We start from the raw sequence: 23,318 nt of genomic DNA on the forward strand, positions 1-23,318 counted from the left end.
AAACAATACAACTGGTTTCCGCATCCGTAACACTTGAGGCAGTTGTAAAACACCGACTGTTGATAAGTTTGTCCATTTTATTTGACCTATGAGGACTTCTCGTGAAGCTGTGATGAGATCAAACGTGAAGGGCGGAGGTGACGGTAGAGAGTTTGAGGTGGTGCGAATGGAGGCAAGGAAGCGTTCAGTAAATCAGGCGGTATAGTCACAACGGAGAATCCGTTCCTGGATACGGTTATACAATGTTTGGAAGTAGACAGGCCAGTGAACCTGAAGACATGAGCAGAATCCGAAGCAATTCCATCGCCAGCAGACGAACAAGAGAAGTTAATGCAAGTTACATCTGATTGTTACAGCTGTAGGGCGGCGCGAGGGCTCCGTGGCATAACTGATCAAAGCGCCTATCTAGTGAACAGGAAATCCTGGGTTCAACTCCCAGTGGAGCTTTTCATTTGTGTGGTGAATTGCCGGGTGCTGAACGCGCGTTCCATGCAAGGACCTCCATTGATGCACCTGCAATCATAAAACAAAAATTCCTCAAAAAGGAACAGAAGAAATAAGATGTTTACAAAACGCTGCAGGTGTGGCGGTGTCTGCGGAGCGAGAAACTGGGCGAGCGGTTCAACCATCGGACGTTTCCGATGCCTTTGTTTACCGCTTCCTTGCGTTTGTGCGGTGTGGTGTTGGGTTAGAGTGACAATCGGTTGCAAACGCGACCGTTTCGTGCTTTGTGACCTTTGCCTGGTCCTGTTGACAAACGATCCCACACCGTTTTGCACAGGTCTTTTCGACTCGAACGCCGACCAGTTTCGCTGTGTATTTCAAGACACGGGATAAGCAGCGTTACAGATATGAGTTGGAATGCAATACCTTTGCATCCATTTGCTTTGTATAAATATGGGCCACGATCACTACCCGTCCACAACCTCCCAACCAATTCAGGACTGTTCTGCAGCCCTGCAGTGATATCGTTGACCCTGGCATCAGTGCAGGATCATTGTCACGGTGATTTGTGATCTTTCGGGTTTGGTCTGCAATACATTCAATAATGTATGTTTAATACTGCAACAGGTCAAATTGGGCGCAATAGGTTTGCACCCAATGTCAGTAGTGGGAATAGAACCCACGCCTCCGTGGAGACTGGAGACTTAATCCAGCGCGTTAGACCGCTCGGCCACACTACCGGACAGCGAAGTTGTTTTTCGTTCATTACGTAACAACGCTCATTGGTTGAACATGTTAATCTTGAAAGTTTTGTGCCCTCAGTGTGTGCTTTGAAACTCTTGCCCCAGATACAGTGTTTGAGGCTTGATGCGGCTTCCCGTTTTCCAACCCATCCAATATCTCTTCAAAGTAGACCGGAGAGAGCAGTGGTATACGCTTGTCACGTCAGGTCGGCAGGTTTGCAGACAACGGGGTTTTACAGACTCTAGTGCAAGGACGCTAATCTTCACGTATATTCTCGCTGTCAACATGGGTCAGTTGAGTGATATTTATATATTTCAGCGGATGCAAAGAGTGACCTCACCATCCTATCTACCTGTGTTGTTAGTGACCAAAGGCGACCTTTGGGCATGCACACGAAGATGTCCATGAAGAGAACTCTCAATGTTCTTCATCTGGATGAAGCAATCCCAGCGTCCGCGGCTTAACGTTGCAAATGAAATCACTCACATTGGCAGCGATTCTGGAAAATCTCTTCTGGAGCCTCTGTGGGATATTGACAACCGTTATAAAGTGTGCGAAAAGATATGTACACAAACGTCCAATTTTGGTCGAAGTTTTTCTGAAGTCTTTATGATTTAATAACGTTTACCCGCCGTTGCCTTCTCTGCGATCAGCAAAAGATGAAGCACACCAGAAACTGTGCCATCTGAGTCCGGGTTGTTGAGTTAAAGAAATAACAAAGATTACCATTTCGAAACGGGGTTTACGCGGGCATAAGGTACCAGATAAAGTGGGTTCTTGCATGTTGAGAGGGGACAGATTCTGTGTAAAAAGTGAGGTTATTTCCTGAATAATAGAAGACAAATTTGTGGATTGTTCTTCAGATGTTTGAATTGCAATGAACAGAATGCAGGGGGCTTGTCAAAATGGCAACATTAACGGAATGGAATAAGTTGAGTAAACTGAAGACAACCAAAAATATAAAACATTTACCAACACACAGACATCCGTACACATCGGAAAGAGCGAAGAGCAGCCAGACGCTCAGTCATTTAATGAGGTCACGGGTAATCAGACTGTCTGCTTAATTCTGCATTCCGCCAACCTCGTTATTAGATCAGTCCCCTTTTGTCAAGCATTTATCACCACCGTGTTTGAAACAATCAAAGACTCAGGGCCTGCAGTATTTTACCCGAATAGTTTCACAGACTCGGACGCTCTGAGAGAAAATAGACAACTTCTTTCCGTGTTTAATTGAACAATTCCATTATTTATTTCACAACATGGCCTGGATTTCCAGACTCTCCATCATCACGTGACATCAGTACTTTCAAAAATTCCGATTACGTTTATCGTTGTAACGCATTCAGACAAAATATCTGGCGGGATTCGAACCCAAAACATTCTAATTACTTAGTCACACGTCATCAGTAGTCCTGCACCGTGCCCATTGCGCAAAAAAGCCCACAGTCGACCCTTTAGTGCATTGAAGTTACTGAGAACATCGCATTTCGGACTCGTGTCCGCTCCCTTTCCTTCTTTCACTGCAGAAGCGATAAAACCAGTCCCATAGTTCCCCTCCTATTGCAGCACAGGATTCCTCGATAACAGTTTGCAAACAATTGGACGGTACGAACTTCTGATGACGCAGCAGAATTTTTGAGTTTGCCTTGCAGGAACTCACGTGAGTTTCCCCTCGTGCAGAGGGCTCCACACAGGAAATCTTCTCCCGCACCGGTGGATTTTTAGGAAAGAGCCCATCAACACACGGCCGCCTCCTGCACATTGACGGCAGAGTTCGGCAATCCTTTCAAGTCCCGCAGGCATTAAAATAAAATTCAGAACAGAACCCACAACGTGTCACTGCTTATGTTTCCCGGTCTCAGACTGAGTTGCAGTTTTTCCCCCTTTCTAATAAAACTCCTGTAAAGATCTCTGAATGGATGCACATTCTCAAATCGTGAATCCTGAAACAGGCATCCTTATGCAACATTTATCAGCTGAAAGACGGAAATGGGCAGAAAATCTCATGAAGCGTAGAAGAGCGACTGACATTCCGTGATAATGGATGGAGATACCAGACTATTGAGCAGTGATGGAAGCGGAAGAACCGCAGAAGAAGCAGCAAATTAAATTCACTTGGCTGTGGCTGTCGTAAGATGGATCAAAAAAGAGGAAGATAGCAGAGGGCAGCTGCGATGGCCGAGTGGTTAAGGCGTTGGATTCGAAATCCAATGGGGTTTCCCCTCGCAGGTTCGAACCCTGCTCGCAGCGGGTTTAAGGTTACAGTGAATTTTCACACCGAAGAGATCGGCTGAGAATCATCTGCTTTTGCTGTTAAGTCGATTGCCTTCCACTGTTCCACTGATGTGTTTGAGGCGGCAGGGTAGCGCAACCCAATTACAGCACCAGCGATCGGGGTTCAATCCCCGCCGCTGTCTGTAAGGAGCTTGTCCGTTCTCCCCATGAGTGCGTGGGGTTCCTCCGGGTGTTCCGGTTTCCTTCTACCTTCCAAAGACGTTTGGCTTGGGAGGATAACATGGGTGTGATTGGGCGCCTTCTCGTTCAGCCGGAGGGGCCTGTTACCATACCTGCATAATTAAGGTTTAATGGCATGTGGAGAAAACGAGTAACTAACCTCTGTTCACTGGGAGAGAAAATAACAGAAAACTACTGGTTTGCGAGCAATGAAGTTGGAACATGCTTGCCAAGCCCACGGTAGAGGAAATACCCTCGAAGCCGTGCTTTAAGTCACTGCGCCAGTCAATTTCAAAGCACCGCTTCATCGCGTAAGGTGGTTCCATTTCAAGTAACTTACATGTCAGAAGTCCAACGCGTTCTTCATTGCGCCACCGAGCCCAGACGTATCAGGTCAGTGATCAATCCTCACCTCATCCTGTTCGGGTGCGGTGTGCAGTTCCGCCATTGACAATGTGGGTTTCCTGCATGTTCACCGTTTTCCTCCTGTGTCCCAAGGACACGTGGGTTGGAAGCTCAATTGGCCACGGTAAGATGCCCTGATTGTGTCGGTGATAGGTAGAATCTGGGGATCATTGATAGGAATATGGGACGAATAAAGAAGGATCGGCGTATGTTGGTGCTGAATGTTTCTTGGGGACCGGTGGGCGAAAGGCCTGTTTTCCTGCTGTATCCCTCCATGCCTCTGTGACTCTATCTCTATATGGTTCATGTTTAGCGGCCCATTTTGTTTTGTCAGCGTCGCAGTCGGTGGGAGAATATTTCAGAAAAACACCGAGGACCACTAAATGAAAAACGAGAATCACCAATAAATAATGACTGAAATCACAATTCTTGTCCAATTTCCATTACAATGCGTATTGTTCATGTTGATACATTTGAACATAAATTGGTAAGAAGTGAAACTCCTGATCAAATGTGGAATTAAGGTAAAATAAATGTAAAAAGGAGACATGATCTGTGTAAGGAGAGGAAATTAAAGTTTCAGAACTCTCAGACGTCATCGACACATGGAAACTCGCTGTCTCTGACCAACAGAGCAATCCGGCATTCCCTGGCGTCAGGCAGCAGCACTGTTTCTTTTTTGTTTGTTTCTTTTAGTTCTTTGGATTCCATACTATCCATGTGTTTCCAGTTACAAATATAAGTTCCATAAAATCCACATCCCACACAAAGTACATGTAATGTTTTAGCAGTCACCAAGGTCAACACGACTTCAAACTCTCACCTCTCAGGGAATGGTGATTTGCTGTTTCAGCGCTCCCGGAAGTGTTGAATGTCGGGACAAAACCTGAGCTCACCGTCCCTGGGTGGGCTCGAACCACCAACCTCTCGGTTAACAGCCGAACGCGCTGGCTGATTGCGCCACAGAGACAGCTGATGCCAATGCCCATCGACAGACAATGTAACGGTACAGCGACACAAATCGAAAACTTCATTCCGTTTCCCATTCTGCGCTTTCCTTGCGAATTGATTGCTCGAGGTTTCGGCAGCTTTATTTCGCTTTCTAATTGACGGATTAGAATTAATTCGAACTAACCATTTAATTTCCCATGTGACCAGCACTGAATGAATACTGGATATTTCAAGACATCCCCTTCGTAGGGTCTCTGCAGTATTCTTAAATGAAGGATTTGCGAATACTTGATTTCAGAGAATCATCTTCTTGTGTTCCCAACAGAGCTGTAAAGCAGCTCGCTGTCAGTTCAAAGAAAAAGTGAGAGTGAGAAAGGGAAGGGAAACGTCAGAGACGGACCCGGTGAAGGTGGAACCAGGTGGAAATTGGCAGAGATCGGAATGAAAGGTTTGACCTCTGTGTCAGGAAGCAGCACCAATGCAGTCTTCGATGTACTGAAAGAGAGTTAAGAGCTGGGGTCGAGCGACTCTGAAACAGTTCTTTATTCTCCTACATGTTTCTCGGATTCAACGCAGTCATAAAGATCTAGAGCGCGATAACAGGACTTTCGGCCAAATACCTCCATGCTATCGAAGGAACCTATCTGATCCAAGCAAATTTGCCTGAGTTGGGCACATATTCCACGAAATCTTTCGCATCCAGGTGCCTGCCAGGATGTCTTTTAGATTTGTACTTGCACCCGCCTTCCTGCTCCTTCTGGCAGCCCATTCCATATACACACCACCATTTGTGTGAACAATTTGTCCATCATAACCCCTTCAATCTTTCCTCCTTCCCGAAACGTATGCTCCTGATTTTCAGTCTATGTTACCCGAGAAAAGGTGACAGTAACAATCCAATTTATCTATGCCCCTCATGATTTTATAAACCTCTGTGACGTCACTCCTCGGCCTCCGTTGTTCTTGCAGAAAAAGGCCCAGTTTATCTAATCTCTCCTTGTAAGTGAAACTGTCCAGTGACGGCAACATCCTTCCGAATATTCTCTGCACCCTCTACAGATTAACAACATCTTCCCTGCAGCGAGTCGACCAGACTTGCACACAGTTCCCCACGTGCGGTCTCATCGATGTCATGTGCAGCTCTAACATGACGTCCCAACTTTGTACTCAGTGCCCTGACTGATGATAACAAGCGTGACAAACATCTTTCCCACCAACCTGTCCACTTGTGTCGTCAAATTCCGGAAACTATATACTTACATTCTTAGGTCTCTCGGTTTCTACAACACTCCACAGGGAGCTCTCACTTATTTTGTAAGTCCTTGGCTTAACATCCCAAAATGCGACACTTCGCACTTGTCCCAGTTAAATTCCACCTGTCATTCCTTGGACCACATTCCCAGTTGATCGAGGTCCTGTTGTGATCTCAGATAACATTCTTCATGACACCACAGATGTTGGTGTCACCCGCAAAACTTACAACAATACCACCGAAATTTTCAACTCTATCGCTAATATGGATGTGACAAACAAGGAACACAGCACAGATCCATGCGGAGCTCCACTGGTCACAGGCTTCCATTAAAAAAAAACACTACACTACCAGACACCGACTCCTACCACCACGCCAAATTAGCATCCAATTGACTCGTTCTCAGTGAGTCCAAAGTTATCCAAACTTCGTAACCACCTTACCACGCAGGACCTTTTCAAATGCCTTGCTAAAGTCAATATTCCCACAAACGTCCACCATTCACGCCTCATCGATCTTTCGGGTCATCTCTTCAAACTTCAATCAAATTCGTGAGGCAGTTTGCTCCGCAGAAAGCCGTCCTGATTCTCCCTATTGAGTCTTTGCCTTCACAAATGCAGGAAGATACTGTCTCTCGGAATACATTCAAGTAACGTTTCCCTCATAACTCCCTCCACCGGCCTGTAATTCGCTGGCTTATCCTTTCAGCCCTTCTGAAGTAAAGGTTGCACACCAGACATCCTCCCGTTTTCCGGTAGGTTTACCGTGGTTAACGATGTTCCAAAAAAATCTCTGCCCGCGCCCGAGAAATTTCTGCTTTGCCTTTGCACAATGTCAAAGGCCACACGTGTGTCAGGCCCGGGGAACTTTCCACCATTATATTCTTTATGTCTCCTAGTGCATCCTCTATTGTCATGTGGATATGGATGAAGACATCACTATTCGCTTTTCTGAACGGCCAAGCTTCCATGGCCTTCTCCATGGGAAACACAGGCGAGAGATTTCCATGTGAGACCTCGCCCATCTCCCTTGTGACTCCACACAGAGATAACCTCACTGATTCTGAAATGGACATTCCCGCCCTTGTTACCAATTGATCTTAATAGACACAGAATATCTCAGGATTCTCCTGGACCTTATCCACCAAAGCTCTGTCATGTCTTCTTATTGCCCTCGACATTTCCCACTCAAGTGCACTCCCACATCCCTTCCACTCCTCAAGGGATTCGCTTCATCCCAGCTGCCGAGACCTCATTCATTATCCTGATCATTCTCAATTTTCCTCATCAACTAGCGATCCCTTTTTCTGCCAGTCTTCCACTTCACTCGAACAGGAATTGTTAGCTTGATTTCTTCGTCTGAATCAGTCATCCATCTGTGACATTCGCTTGTTTATTTTCCCTCTGGGACTGGAGCACATGCCCAGCCTCACCGACTGGACTTGCCTTGCTGCTCTGCATTTCACAACTCCAACCATCTTTTGCCTGGGTTCTTTTCTCAATGCTCTCAAACTCTAACTGCTCACATTCACTCATTGACCAGATAACATTGTTTACAGCGAGCCCCGTGGTCAAACCCTTGGCCTCCGCAGATGCTGCTTGACCCGCTGAGTTCCTCCAGCGGTTTGTTTTGTCCGCATGGTCACCCCGGCTTTACCCTGTCAGTGACATCCCACTCCCACACACTCACTGCACAAACTTCCTTGGCCGCGTTTTCTGTTCTGTCGACGGATTCAGACTCGGAACATAGACTCTGTTCCTCTTGCCGCTGATCCGGCTGATCAGCCTAGAATTTCCAGTATGTTCTGTGTTTGTCACTGTGGAAGCGCGGACGGGCAGCGCGATGTTGGTCAACGGAGCGTTGGTGGGTGAGTCACACCGGTATCAGAGGGTTTAACAGTGCAGGAAGCGCACAGATCAAGTGTGAGGTCCGTGATCGTATAGTGGTCAGTACTCTGCGTTGTGGCCGCAGCAACATCGGTTCGAATCCGAGTCACGGCAGATCGTCATTGAAACATTAAACATTCAAAGCTCTCCTTTTGCGGAATTTCCGGCCGCCGCTTCTCCCAGGTGTTGATTTTTCTCTGTCACCAGCAGCTTTCCCGTCGACACAAGAAGTCAATCACCGCAGTTGGAGCTGAAACTTCTCGACAGATCAGCAGAGACGAGAATGTAAACGGGCTCTCTGGGTATTTATTTTCAATAAAACAAAACGGATCGCCGACCGGGCCCGCGGAGTGCACGATCCAGAACCAGACGGATCACATCAGCAACAGAGCAGGATCTTAGCTCTGATCCCGCCACTGCCGGCGGAGAGCTGCCGTTCGCCGCAGCAGCCGTGCCTGGCAGCCGCCTGCCGCTGACTCTCTTATTGAACGGAACAACGTCGGTGCCTGTCACGCACTGACTCAGGACCCGTCTCTTCACATACTCGCTCCGTTAAACCTTTTTGGGGGGAGTCAGTGCCGACTGGTAAACCTTTCTCATTCTCTTCCTATTGATAACTCATTCTGTTTCTCACCGCTGCTGATGTGAAGCGCTCAGTCCTGCGCACTGTGAACGCACACGGATTGAACTGTGCGCAAATATCCCAAAGTGGATGTCAATCAGGATGTGTAAGATCAAAGAACGGGGCCGAAACAGAAGACGATTTGCATTGTCAGTCGTAGTTCTGGTGAAGGAAAGATCATAATATTTATCCGTGTATCCGTCTGTCTCATTCATTCTCTCTCTGTTACTGAGTGCAGATATCCATCCCCAGCCAACTCATCAACTCCCGGTTACCAGTAAAAGTCCACGTATTGTCCGGAATCGCCGAGTTTCTGAGGACCCGGCATGTCTTTGATTCCTGTTCCGTCGCTGGTTCCCGGTTGCTTACACACCACCAACCTTCCACACATCTCCTGTGAGCTCTGGACCCTGTACTGGTCAGTCTGTCCTCAGAACTGCCTGTGCCGTTTACTGGACAGTAAATGTAGGTAATCGGCATCCGGGACCCAGTTCTCGACAGCATCAGCTGGCAAACCCATCCCTCGTCCTCCAACCTTTACTCCATACGGAAGCGCAGATTTGGTCATTGCCTCGGTTTTGAATGTATCCGGATATTGTGAGGGACAATATTGATGCTCACTTGTTGCAGGTGAGAAATAGAAAGACAGATGGGGAGATATCTGAGAGACAGGAAGGAATCAGTGGGGCATGGAAATTAACAACGAGCGTAGGAGAGAAATAAGGGGGTAGGGAGGAATGTAAAAATGGTCGGAATACCAAAACACATCTGGAAGCAAGAGACAGAAAAGAAAACGGAGCGGAAAAAGTGCGTGAGGGACCGAGATGGAAAGGGAACGACAGAGAGAGAGAGAAGTACAGAGGGAGAGATAGAGAGAGGGAGGGGTGTGCGGGAGAGATGGAGGAGGGTAAATGAAGAGATGGGTATTTTGCTTGTGAGAGAAATACTGGAAGGTGACAAACAGTTGACGAGTAGGTCATGCGGCCAGTTGAGCGCGCTTTTCAATTCAACTACATCTTATTTGCTCAATTTCAAGACAATTCTTTGCCTTCTCCCTTGTTCCCTGATTACTTCCATTTCCAGAATTCGAAATCTGTCTGTGTTAAACGCAGTAAGTGACAGAGTCTTCACCGATTTCTCATGGGAGAATTCCCCTGAATCGAGATATTTCTCCTTCCTTCAGTCCCAAATAACCATCTCGTTCAGAAAGTGAGAGAATAAAACAGAGAGCGGGAGACAAACAGGCCAGGGGTGATGGAGTTGATTGGGGACATGGCGAGATGGAATGAGTGAGAGAGAGAGATAGAGAGAGCAAACATGACGCATGTAATTTGGTTCCACAGCAGGTATGCGGAATTTCACTGAATAAAGTGTTCCTAACATCAGAGCAAAGATGAGGCGTGGTGAGGCGAGTTCGTCTTCTTGGCATTCCCAGCGAGGCGAGCAGGATCCAAAATCATGTTCCTGCCCAGGATCGAACTGGGGACCTTTCGCGTGTGAGGCGAACGTGATAACCGCTACACTACAGAAACCACGCCATAGAAAATGGAATCTGCAGGACGCTGACAATAAAACAGAGGCAGGGATTTCAGTGAAGTCGATCCATTCTGGGAGGAAGCTGAAGCTGGGGAAAGGTTTCTCGTGTTTCCATCGGTGTCGGACAGTCAACGTCAGTCCAACATGTTCACAGTCACACCACAGAATCCGGCGTTGGCGCTGACGGTGCTGTGAGGGAGCGGATCAGAGCAGCGCCACACTCACGGAATATTCTCAAAGTCAGGTGGGAATCAGTTAAACACAGGAGGTCTGCGGCTGAAGTTCTGGAAGCCGGGCTCGTGAAATATCAACAGCTGGCACCCTGTGAACCAGAGCTCCGAGTATCAGTATAAATAAAGTGGAGAGATTTTTGACCTGCTAAGAATTTCGTGCATTTCTTTCATTAATTTGGATGAAGTATCGACCTGTCCCTTCCAGCACAGATTGACTACAATTCCCAGAGGGCAACAACTACCAAGCGTTGCTCATGCGTACCAGGAAAACGTGGTTTGCTGTATCGCAACGGATCGCTCTCCTGCCGACGCGCCTGCACACCAGCGGTGCAAGGAGCAGAAGAAGCGGCGGTGTGTGTTCTCCCCTGTGAGCCGCCCTCTGCCCCGCGGGGAGAGAAGCTGCGCACAGGAGCCGGTGGAAGCCTCGCCTCGGAGCGCGGAGGGCAGCAGCCCCGCTCCCACCGCCGCAGGGTCCTTGCGCCCGTCTCCTCAGCCACTGCGGCTCCCCATCGGCAAGTTCCGGGCTTCTCAACATCCGTCACCAGGGGCAACTGTCCGTCCAGTGAGCAAAGCTCCGCCCCCTGTACTGCCGGATGCTGGGACATGCGCATTAAGTCTGCCGCTTGCTCAAATAAATCTGGGCAGGGGGATCCTCACGTCTCTTGGTGTGGCACACGAAGACGTGAATACACAGGGAGAAAGCGGATGGAGTGGAGCGGATTGCAGAGGCGGACACACACTGAGAGGGTGAGGACGGAACCAACACAGGCAGATGCAGGTGACGGCTTAAATGAATACTTCTCATCTGCGGTCACCATGGTGAAGGACAATGCAGCTGAACTATTTGGGAAGGAGCGGTGGGGTTCTTGGTCAAAGGAAGAGGTGTTTGATTACAGCGCAGGTCCATGCACAGACAGAGGCAAACATGCACAGGCGGGCACAGCAGAGAGAGGGACAGTCAGATACAGGCAAAGACAAAGGGACGGTAAGATACATGATTGGACAGGTGCAAAGACGGAGCATGTACTCCTGCAGCAAGCAGTTCGTGTGTTGATGGCAATTGCTTGTGAATGCTGCTGATATGATGCTATGACCTGGAATGCTGCTTCAAGTATGGTTTTCATTGCACCTGTGCACAGACGTATTTGTGCATGTGACAATAAACCCACCTTCGACTTTGTAAATGACATTGAACACCTGCCACAGAAAGCTATAGGGAGAGAACGGGAAATGGGATGTGTTTAAATGGTAATTAGAATGAGATGCAGACGAGAGAAGAGACCAGAGAGAGAGAGAGAGAGATTGTGATAAATTCAGTGTATGAAGATGCAGGGACACACATAGACAGAGGCAGGAACACACTCTTTAGAGGCAGGGGCACTCATTGACTGAGGTTGTGACACTCACTAACAGGGACAATCACGCTCATAGACAGTGGCAGGGACATTCACTGACAGGGACAGTCATTGACAGGGAGATGGACACTCACGGAAAGGGACACTCAGTGACAAATACTCAGTGACAGAGGCAGGGACACTCAGTGACAGAGGCAGGGGCATTCATTGCCTCTTACAGAGTCTCTCACTGACACAGGCAGGAACACTGCCAAACAGAGGAAGTCATGCACAAGCATGTGCAAGAAAGGGAGAGAGAGATAAGGCAGGCAGGCACAGGCACACACAATCTGAGGGAGAGGATGAAAAATGTCAGGAGCAGAGGAGGCTCCCAACAGACAGAGGCAGAAACACTGACAGAGGAAATCATTCACAAGTAGGTATGAGAAAAGGAGAGACAGAGAGAGAGAGAGAAAGAGAGAGACAGGCAGACAGGCACACGCAATTTGAGGGACAAGTATAGGCAGAGTGGGGGTAGGGGATGCACCCCCCAGACAGAGGCAGGTACACTCACATACCGATGGACAGACATAATTGCAACCTATGGCAGTCACAAACGAATTCAGAGGCTGGTACATTCAATGTCAGAGGGGGAGCACTTAAAGGCATGTTCATACCCACTCAGAGACACCTTCAGGAATATTTAGGCAGCTGCAGATACAGGCACAATCAGAAGCAGGTACAAATTGACTCACAGACAGGCACTCTGCAAGACAGAGGCAGTGCAGCTCACTGACAGAGGAAATCATGCACAGGCAGATACATGAAAGGCAGAGGGAGAGAGAGAAATGCAGGCAGACACAGAGCACAGCACACACAATTTGAGGGACATGTATACACAGAGACAGGGACAGGGAAACACCCCACAGTTACACTTACACACAGATGGACAGTCAAAATTGCAAATGATGGCAGTCACAATCAAATTCTGAGGCTGGCACTCTCTATGTCAGAGGTGGAGCACTTAAAATCAGGTTCATGCCCACTCAGAGACACATTCAGGCAGTTGCAGATGCAAACACAGTCAGAGGCAGGAAGAACTCCACACAGACAGGAATGCCACAAGACAGAAGCAGCAACCCTCAGTGACAGGGACAGGAACAGTCAAATAGAGAAGCAGGTCAATGCACAGATGGAGACAGGCACCCACTGGCACGTAGGTGCATTCAGAGAGGTATTTACACCCTTCGGTCAGTTCAGAGAAGGAGCAGAAAAGACAGAGGCACCTGAGATGGGGGGAGAGGCAGATACACAAGATAGACACAGATCCACACATACACAATAACAGACACAAGTCCACACGTACACAATAACAGAACAGGTCCACACATACACAATAACAGAGACAGATCCACATGTACACAGTCACAGACACAGATCCACACGTACACAGTCACAGACACAGATCCACACGTACACAATCACAGAGACAGGTCCACACGAACAAAATCACATACACAGGTACACACATACATAATCAGAGACACAGTTACACAAGTATACAATAACAGAGAAAGTTACACATGGAAAAAAGGAAGGCACACACTCAGATCAATATCCATTCTCACTGACAGGCTGGCAAACACATGGAGGCAGAACAGTTTCAAAATGAGGCATGTACGCACACAGGCAATGGAAGACACACACAAAAATTTCTACAGACAGGCAAACACACAGAGGAAGAAAGGCGGGAAGAGCCAGAGAGGCAGGATGCAGAAAGACAAACAGGAACCTGAACAAACAGAGCTATATGCTGGAACATTCATTGAGAAACGCAGGACAAACTGGCAATAGAGGCAGGGACATGAATGTACAGAAGCAGGTGACCACTTCAGTGAGTACTTCTCAGCTGTGTTCACTGCATTGAAGGACGTTGTTGTTGGGGAATCCAGGGAAGGAGCAAAGGGAATTCTTGTACAACTTGCTGTCACAAAGGAGGAGGCATCAGATGTTGCAGAGTGATTAAAGGTGGCTGAATATCCCAGGTGTGATGAGATGGATCCCAGGCTGCTGTGGGAGGCAGAGGAGGAGATTGTCAGGGACTGACAGAAATGCTCAAATCATCTCTGAAAAGGTGCCAGGTGACTGGAGCACATCAAATGTGGTGCCTTTATTCAAGAAGGGCAGCAGGAATAAACCAGGTCATCACAGGCTGCTGAGTTTTATATCAATGGTAGAAAAAGGATTGGATTTTTTTTTGGATGGTCAGGCTCAATCTTCACTTGTACAGACAGTAATGCTCAGGGATGGTCTGGATGGCTTTGATCAGGTGAAACCTTGTCTGACTAATTTGTTTAATTTTTGAAATGTTAACCAGCTATGTTAAAAGGGACAATGTAATTCATCAACTCTGCAAGTACTTCGATGAGGCCTGTGATGAGGTCTCAGATGCGTAATCGTTTAAGAGTTAAGGAAGGGTCATGGGGTCAGGGGTAATAAGTTAAATTTAATACAAAGCAGGCCTGGTGAATGTTGGCAGAAGTTGACGAGTGTGTAGTGAGTGGAAGTGTGTGGTCAACGTTTTAACATGGGAAACTGTGCTGGGCCCTTGATGCCTGTGACAGACAGTTATGAAATGGATTTCAACCTGGCAGGAATAATTAAGTTCACAGATGGCATGAAAGTTGGTCCTGTTGGAAACTGTTGTCTGATCAATAAATTAAAAGAGCTGGGTGGTCAGTGACTGTGGCAGGGACATTCTCAGACAGAGGACAGGGTCTCTCACAAGCAGGGGGCAGGAACACAAACAGGCAGAGGGCAGGAACTCTCACAGACAGGGGCAGGAACACACAGGCAGCGTGCAAGGACACTCACAGGGAGGGGGAAGGGACATACAGGGAGGTAACAAGATTGCTCACAGGCAAGGGGCAGGGACAGACACAAGAATGGAGCAGGAATACTCACAGGCAGGGGGCTAGAACACTCACAGGCAGGGGACGGGAACACTCACAGGCAGTGGGCAGCGACACTCACAAATAGGGACACTCAAGGGGAGGGAACAGGAATTCTCACAGATGGGGCAGGAACACATAGGCAGGGTGCAGGTGAGGAAGTGAAGGGTTAAGAATTGCAACCATATCTATAACTGGCAATCAAAATATATGTATATATGCATTTATATTTCTCTAGCAAGGACTAGCAAGCTGCTGACCCACTAGTTAGGTTGGAATGTTAAGTATGTTAACTGCATTTGTTTCGGGTAACGAACCATTCCGATATGTCAGACGGTGGCGAAACTGACTGTAATTAACATCGAGGTGAAGACTTGGTCTGAACAATGAAGGGTGATACCTACCTTTGAAAGCCTTGATTATACCTCAGTTATACTAAGCCAAAAGGTGTGATAGCTGTCTCGGGTTCTCAATAGCTTGACCGAAACTCGCGGCGCCGTTTGCATGGGATGTGCGTGACAATTACTGTATAAATGTCTGTCTGCCCTTTGTTCGGGGAGAACTCGGCAAGCGACTCTTCGTGAGTGCTGAAGAGAATTCTCCTAGCGGTGCACTGCTAATATAGGTATTTGTTCGAATCGACCTTGTGGCTCTGTGTTATTTACTGCGGACGGAAAGGGAAAATTGATTTCGGGACGACAATTTGGCGAGCCAGCCAGGAGTCCAAGACGAGGTTTCGGAAGCGGCGTGAGCGACCGACGGGGATAATGGCCACCTGAGATGGACGGGCCCAGAAGGTACGATTCACCTTGATCCCTCTCAGGCAGTCGGACACCTGATCTATCCCTTCGCTTACCGACAATCCTCCGACGGACTCCTCGCGAACCTGTCCGAGTGCCACAGATAAGGAGGGGTTGGAGTCCCCAGTTAAGTTAATTTCTGTCCGGAGTTCGAGTCCCCAGTTATGTTCTGTTCAGGGTTCGAGTCCCCAGTTTTGGGTTTGGGATTTTCAGTTGTGAATTTCAAGGTTTTGTGCTCTAAGTTCTGAGATCGGTTCTCCGGTACTACCACCCTGCCTTAGACCGGTTCTTAAGAGGGGAAATCCCCCACGGGAAGGTCAGGAACCAGAAGTGGGTGAAGGAAAGAGACCGATCTTATAGGTAATCGCAGCGATTCGTACCGTCAGATCGGGAATACAAAATGGGACAAACTCTCGATAAGTCTGGGTCCAATACCCCACTATCTAAGTTATGTAAAGACGATCCGAAGAACGAGAGTAACTTCTGTAAATTATCAGCATGCCTCAATAAGAAATTCGGAAACGAAATATGGCCATTGTGGGGAACTTGGGACGTCGATAAATGCCTAAAGGCAGAAAAGGCAATTTAGGAGCGGAATACAGGGGAAAATGGAAATTATTAATGTCCACGGAGAAAAACGGCCGAAGACCCAACAAATAAATCTAAGCAGGCTAGCTGGGAACATAATGCGCGCAGAAGGGGAATCAGTGCGTGTGATGAACAGGGAAATCCTAAGAGTTGGGAAGTCCTGAAGTCTCAGTGCGGAGACCACGAAGCTGAAATGAGCAGAAGGGAGAGAGAAGAGGTAAATGAGGTGTATAAGGAGAAGAGCAGAAATAAAAATAAAAGTAGTAGGGATAAAGTGGAGGTACCTCCCGACATGTCTGGCGTGTCCCTGTTGTTCCAATGTAATGATACGGACGAAGAGGAGAAGGATTGGATGGTCCGACCCACAGACCCTACCTACCCTCCGGTTTCATTGCCGACCCCATATAATGAGGCTAGCCCGCCAGCAGTCCCGCCCTTACCACCAGCGACTGCTAGCCAAGTCCCGCCCACAGGACAAGTCCATGGTCCTATTGCGTCCCGAACCAGGATGCGGCTTAGTCGAAGGTAAAGCCCACAGACAGGTGGCTCTAAGGCCACAGACATACGACGAAGCGTTTTGACAAGGGACAGTCCTTCAATAGATTCTCAGACGGACACCGACTCTGATTCTACCACTGATTATGGCGACCCTACAGATCCCAGCCCAGCAACCATGTGGAACGGGGTTAAGGGAGCCAAGGTTAAGAAACAATTCCCCAACATGAGTGTTCCCGATCCCGATCTAGCCCAAACCAGCGCTAATCCTACAATCCAAATTTACACCCCTTGGAAGCCTCAGGAGATGTGTTTAATCATGTCAGGCGCCCAACCGTAAAACTAACCCGGAGGATTTCAACAATGATGTGATCGGAACAATTCAGATGCACCAGGCCGCCCCCCAAGACCTTTTCAGTCTTTGTTGCATGGCCCTTACGACTAATGAAGTGGCACAGTGGAAAGAACACCTGGGGAACTTTGCTTACTGGACAGCCTTTCAGGCGGCCGTCCGGCCTCAGGACCAGGTGTCCACTATTAGAAATGCCCTTCGTAAAACCCTCCAACAGCCTATTGACATAACTAAAGTTTTAGAATGCCGACCGAAACAAGGTGAGGACGGCCCAGAATTTTGGGACCGTTTCTGTTCACTATACGGTACCTATGCGGAGGACGATGCCTACAACAGAGGCAACGCCTCCCGCCAGTTTAAAGCCCTGCTATTACAATGCATCCCTGCGGGTGTGGCCTTAGCTGTCCGCACTAATGACATGAACTGGCCTGACCACACACGACAAGCCATGAGGAGGGCGCCAGTCCACTTCTGGACTAACGGGCGTGAGTCGAAAGCCACAAAGACAAAACAGGAACTGGTGCAGAGACCCCCTCAACCCCAACCTTCCTACATTGACAATACGGGCTATCAAATGGAGCGGCAATTTTGCTTTCCAGAATAAGTTGACTGGTCCGGTAAAGGATACCTACTGTACCCCAATGACTTAAGAGCCGCAGTGTACGGGCCCCCTTGTGGGCCACCACCACCACCCTCTCGTAATTACCTCGGACCCAGGGGACCCCAACAACCCACACCGGCGAGCGCCAGGCCGACGGTATGCTACCTTTGTGGGGCACCTGACCATTGGCGGAGGGACTGTCGCCACTACCGTCATCGACAGACCAGACCCCCTGGTAGACGACAACCTTTTTCAACCAACAACCCGTTTTCTGCCTGACTAGACGTGGAGGGTAGCCTCTGCATGTACCCTGCCCTCACCTATAACCCGGACGATGAACCCATCGTCAATTTCTTAGTTGGAGGAAAGCCAACTCCCTTTATGATAGACACGGGAGCAAATACTTCGACCCTTGAAGCCCCTTGTATTACCCAGCATGATTTTAAACTGTCCACTGCTTCAGTTCTATTGAACGGACTGGAGGGACAGAAAAGATCCTACCCCTTAACTGAACCCTTACAAGTTAAATTTGAAGATCGGGAATGCCTGATCCAACATGCCTGGGAGTTAACCTAGCCGGCAGGGACCTTCTCTGCTCCTTCCAACTCAAAATACAATGCCTGGATGATGGTAGTACCATTACTGGTCCTAAAAACCATAGGATACTCTGGATTCACCAGCCTCCTCAGTGGTGGAACGATGAACTTCACGAGCAGCGATTTTGACCCACCCTTGGAAACCACTGACCCGCATGTGACGCTAGTTTACGGCCACACCGGGGCCTCAAGGGAACTATAAGGGTTGTATACTCCTGCCCTGGGTAGCATGGTGACTGTCACTATTTTAGGGGAAGTAGTGGGAAAGGAGGGGCAGCGATTCTAGTCCAAGTGCCTAATGAATTGTGGAATCAGTCAGGCTTGATGTCTTCTCACATTACCCTGTCAGTTAGCGAGGGACATAGACCAAAGGAACTGGGATTCGTAGCCTACCGGCTTGAGGTACAGGCAGACAAAGGCCTTTTCGGGGTTCCTCAGGCTCTGCCGGGGGGACCTTGACCAGATAAGGCCATCCAGTCAGCCGACTTAAACCTGTACGTCGACGGTAGTTCCTACATTTCTGAACAGGGCATCCGCCTTAGCGGCTATGCCGTGATAAATGACTACCAGAGTGTGGAATCTGCATCTCTGCAGCCCCCAGTCTCTGCCCAAAAAGCAGAACTCTTTGCCCTGACCCGAGCTTGCATTTTAGCCAAGGACAAAGTAGCTAATGTCTTCACTGACTCCCGCTATGCTTTTGGAGTTGCCCATGATTTTGGCCAACTCTGGGCACACAGGGGATTCTGACATCTGCAGGTAGCCCCATACAGAATGCGGTTTATGTAAAGAACCTCCTCCAAGCCATCCTCCTCCCAAACAAATTGGCCATCATTAAATTCTCCGCTCACTTTTCAGATGCCTCCCTAATAACTCAGGGCAATAACAGGGCAGATACAGAAGCGAAATAGGCAGCACGCCAGGGGTCTAAAATCGTTTCCTGTATGGAAAAAACAAGCAGTTGTTTGCAAGCCAAATATAGCAACGCCCGGTACGCCAGACATGGTCACTGTGCAGCACTTACAGGGGGACGCCCCTGACTCAGAAAAACAAATGTGGAAGGCGCACGGGTGTACGCACTCTGCGCTACACGGCCTCTGGGTTACACCAGTCGGTCAGTATGTATACCTGATTCTTTGTTACCAATGCTTATTGGCTGCCGACATTCTGACACCCACCTTGGCGAGTAGGGAATGAGTAACATTTTACTACGTACCTGGTGGCACCCCAGATTGGAGGAAGCAGATCAAGGCAAAATACGGTCGTGTTTGATATGCCAACAAACCAATGCTAGGAAAGGGGTGAATAGCACCCCAGGCAAAACCCCCTTGCCAGGTGGTCCTTTTGAATGCATGCAACTCGACTTTATTGAATTACCGCGTGTACATTGTTACAAGTACTGTCTTATTATTGTTGATGTATTTAGTAGATGGATTGAAACTTTTCCAACCACCAACAATAAGGCCTAAACAGGAGTAAAGTTATTGCTCACAGAGGTTGCACCAAGGCTTGGGGTACCCCGACGGATAAGTTCTGATAATGGCCCCCACTTCATAGGGCAAAATAAATAAGGAATTGTGCGAGGCACTGCATATCGAACAGCAGTTCCACTGCACCACCACCCTCAGTCAGCAGGTGCAGTGGAGAGAGCTATTTGCACCCTTAAGAATAAACTAAGCAAATTAGTGTCATAGACAGGTCTAAACTGTTTGAAGGTTCTCTCCTTAGCATTATACCATATGAGAATCACCCCTCTCCCCATTCAGCCTCAGGGCTTTCGGCTGCCGAAGTCGTCTATGGGCGTCCGGGAAGAACCCCATGGGACGCCGCCACCCAACCCCCTACACATGTTGACCTTAATATCATGGGGGATGAACTACAAAGGTATTTCAGACAACTTACGTTCTCTTTAAAGTTTCTTCATTCGCAAGTGGAGAGTGCCTTTAAACCACCTGAACACGGAATTGCCTGACTTGCAAATCGGAGACTCGGGACTGATACGGGATTGGGAGCGCCCTCAACTGGGACCTCGGTGGAAAGGCCCCTTCCAGATACTACTCCAAACACCTACAGCCGTGAAAATAAAAGTCCAGGAACGTTGGATTCATCTGAGCGACTGCGAAAGACGGCCACCGGAGGACTCATCACCATTACCAGTATTCTTGTGTGGGCGTTAGAGGATAATTTGTTTTACAAAATACATAGGCAGCTACATGGGAATCGCACCGTTTGTTACCCCTTGGCAGAGTCAGTGGAAGGCCTTTTTATAGCCACACCAATCTGGAGCCCCAGGGACCTCTTAAAGTATGAATTTTCAAAAACAAAGTGTGTTGGACAGATGGAAACTTACAGGAGGGTGCTGCCGGGTAAATGCTTGCAAGGAACAGTAACAGGACCTAGTAGTACAGCCCACCACCATTCCTTCTCCCACGTTTTCTCCGGCATAGGGTGGGGTTTTGGGCTAGCAATTGTACAGCATACGATAGCATGTGCCGCCACTACCTGCGGGTTTAAAAGTGGATGGTTTAGCTGTGAGTGCGCTGCCACCGGGTGTGCTACGTTACTTGCAGGAGAGCGATGGGTTTGTGGAGAAGGGAACAGGACCCACGTGAGATTGTCTAATGTCTCTTTAGAATGGCTAACCAGGGAGAATTACCTGAGGGAGTATGGGAGAAATGTTGTTAGGATCTCTTGGTACTCTCAAATGCCCAGTCCACGGCAATCGGGTAATGTAACCTGCTACCGGGCTGAGGAAGGGTATGTGTTCCTCTTTAATGACACTTACACCACAGCCACCCCCACTCTGCCAGCCTGGTTTGCAATAGGAACGATCGGGCCGGTCACGGTCCCCTGCCCCCAGAAGGCTCATGTCCGACGAAGACTTGTGGTGCGGTCAGTTAGGGAGGAGGATTGGAGGAATCCCATGTCATTGGGATCTCCCGTAGCATCGTTAGGTTATGGATTCCTGAGTACTCTCTCTCTGGGGGGTTCGGCAGGAACTATAGCCGAAAAAACCGGAACGACCTTATTTGTGGACTGGCTGCACTGGGAAACAGTACTATGAAGGGCCTGAAGGCAGTGAGCTGGGAACTGGCAGAGCTTCGACTTTATGCCCAGCAGACCCGGTATGATGTGGACTAGCAGTTGGCTCCGCAAGGAGGAGTATGTGCTATAGTTGGGGAAAAATGTATCACCAACGTGAGAGATGAGTCCTACAACATCTCCCATGCCATTCAGGACATTCAGACGTACGTAGATAGCTTTAGACGGATTTACAGGAGGGACAAATTGGTTGGGGTGGCTGCTAGGAGGGTCGTGTGCATCATACCTGCTGCATGGAGCTGTGGGACTAATCGTAATTATAATAGTGTGCTGTGTGGTGCTGGCCTGTCTAAATACCTGTTGCAAGGTCCTTATTAATAAGCTATCGGCCCCGTTCTCAGCGCCGCTCTAGTTTATTATGAAATGCTAAAAAGGAGGGAATGAAGAAGTGAAGGGTTAAGAATTGCAACCATACATATAACTGGCAAACAATATATATGCATTTATATTTCTTTAGCAAGGACCAGCAAGCTGCTGACCCACTAGTTAGGTTTGTTTCGGGTAACGAACCATTCCGATATCTCAGACGGTAGCGATACTGAGTGTAATTAACATCGAGGTGAAGACTTGGTCTGAACAATGAAGGGTGATACCTGCCTTTGAAAGCCTTGATTATAACTCAATTATACTAAGACAAAAGGTGTGGTAGCTGTCACGGGATCTCTATAGCTTGACCGAAACTCGCGGCGCCGTTTGCATGGGATGTGCGTGACAATTCCTGTATAAATGTCTGTCTGCCCTTTGTTAGCGGCGAACTCGGGAAGCGACTCTTAGTGAGTGCTGAAGAGAGTTCTCCTCGCGGTGCACTGCTAATAAAGGTATTTATTTGAATCGACCTCGTGGCACTGTGTTATTTACAGCGGACGGAAAGGGAAAATTGATTTCGGGATGACACAGGGAGGGGGGCAGGGGAACACAGGCAGAGGCACAGACACTCCCACGGAGGGGGAAAGAATTCTCACAGATGGGGCAGGAACACAAGAGGCCAGGTGCATGGACAGTCACAGGCAGGGGGCAGGGACACACAGGCTTGGAGCAGGAACACCCATAGGTTTAGGACAGGAACACACAGTGAGAGGCAGGGACACTCACAGGGAGGGACTGGAACACTTACAGGGAGGTGGCAGCAACACTCACAGACGGGGCAGGAACACAGAGACAGGGTGCAGGGGCACTCACAGGGAGGTGGGAGGGACACACGGAGGGGACAGGATTGCTCACAGGCAAGGGGAAGGGACACAAACAGGCAGGGGGCAGGGACCCTTAGGGCAGGGAACAGGGACCCTCACTGTGCAAGAACACAGATGCAGGGTGCAAGGACACTGAGGGAGGTGGCAGGGGAACGCAGGGATAAGATTGCTCACAGGCAGGGGACAGAGACTTACAGGCATGGAGGAGGAACACTCACAGGCATAGGACATGAACACACAGGTAGGGGCAGGTAAATCACAGTGAGGGGGCAGGGACACTCACAAGGAGGGACTGGAACACTCACAGGGAGGTGGCAGGAACACTCACAGGCAGGGGGTAGGAACTCACACAGATGGGGCAGGAACACACAGGCAGGGTCAGGGACACTCACAGGGGCATGGCAAGAACCAACGGAGGGGATAGGAATGCTCAGAGTGGGCAGGGACACACAGGCGTGGAGCAGGAATAATCACAGGCATGGGACAGGAACTCTCACAGACAGGAGAGAGGAACACACAAGCAGGGTGCAGGGACACACAGGGAGGGGACAAGATTGCTCACAGGCAAGGGGAAGGGACACACACAAGAATGGAGCAGGAACACTCACAGGAATGGGACAGGAACACACAGGGGCAAGAACACTCACAGGCTGGGGACAGAAATTCACATATGGGGAGGAACTCACAGGCAGGGGGCTGGAACACTCACAGGCAGTGGGCAGGGACACTCAAAGGGAGGGGACAGGAGCTCTCACAGACGGGTCAGGAACACATAGGCAAGG

At 48.8% G+C, this 23,318-nt stretch overlaps 3 non-coding genes across 3 annotated transcripts; 1 reads left to right on the forward strand and 2 right to left on the reverse strand.

The window, feature by feature from the left end:
* Positions 1 to 3,359: 3,359 nt before the first annotated feature.
* Positions 3,360 to 3,441, forward strand: trnas-cga (transfer RNA serine (anticodon CGA)). Its single transcript has one exon. It is a non-coding gene; the product is annotated as a tRNA-Ser (tRNA).
* Positions 3,442 to 4,946: 1,505 nt separating this feature from the next.
* Positions 4,947 to 5,020, reverse strand: trnan-guu (transfer RNA asparagine (anticodon GUU)). The gene has a single exon. It is a non-coding gene; the product is annotated as a tRNA-Asn (tRNA).
* Positions 5,021 to 10,220: 5,200 nt separating this feature from the next.
* On the reverse strand, positions 10,221 to 10,293 carry trnav-cac (transfer RNA valine (anticodon CAC)). Its single transcript has one exon. It is a non-coding gene; the product is annotated as a tRNA-Val (tRNA).
* Between the last annotated feature and the right edge of the window lie 13,025 nt (positions 10,294 to 23,318).

The sequence above is a fragment of the Pristis pectinata genome, chromosome 14 (assembly GCF_009764475.1).
Source record: "Pristis pectinata isolate sPriPec2 chromosome 14, sPriPec2.1.pri, whole genome shotgun sequence".
Lineage (NCBI taxonomy): Eukaryota > Metazoa > Chordata > Chondrichthyes > Rhinopristiformes > Pristidae > Pristis > Pristis pectinata.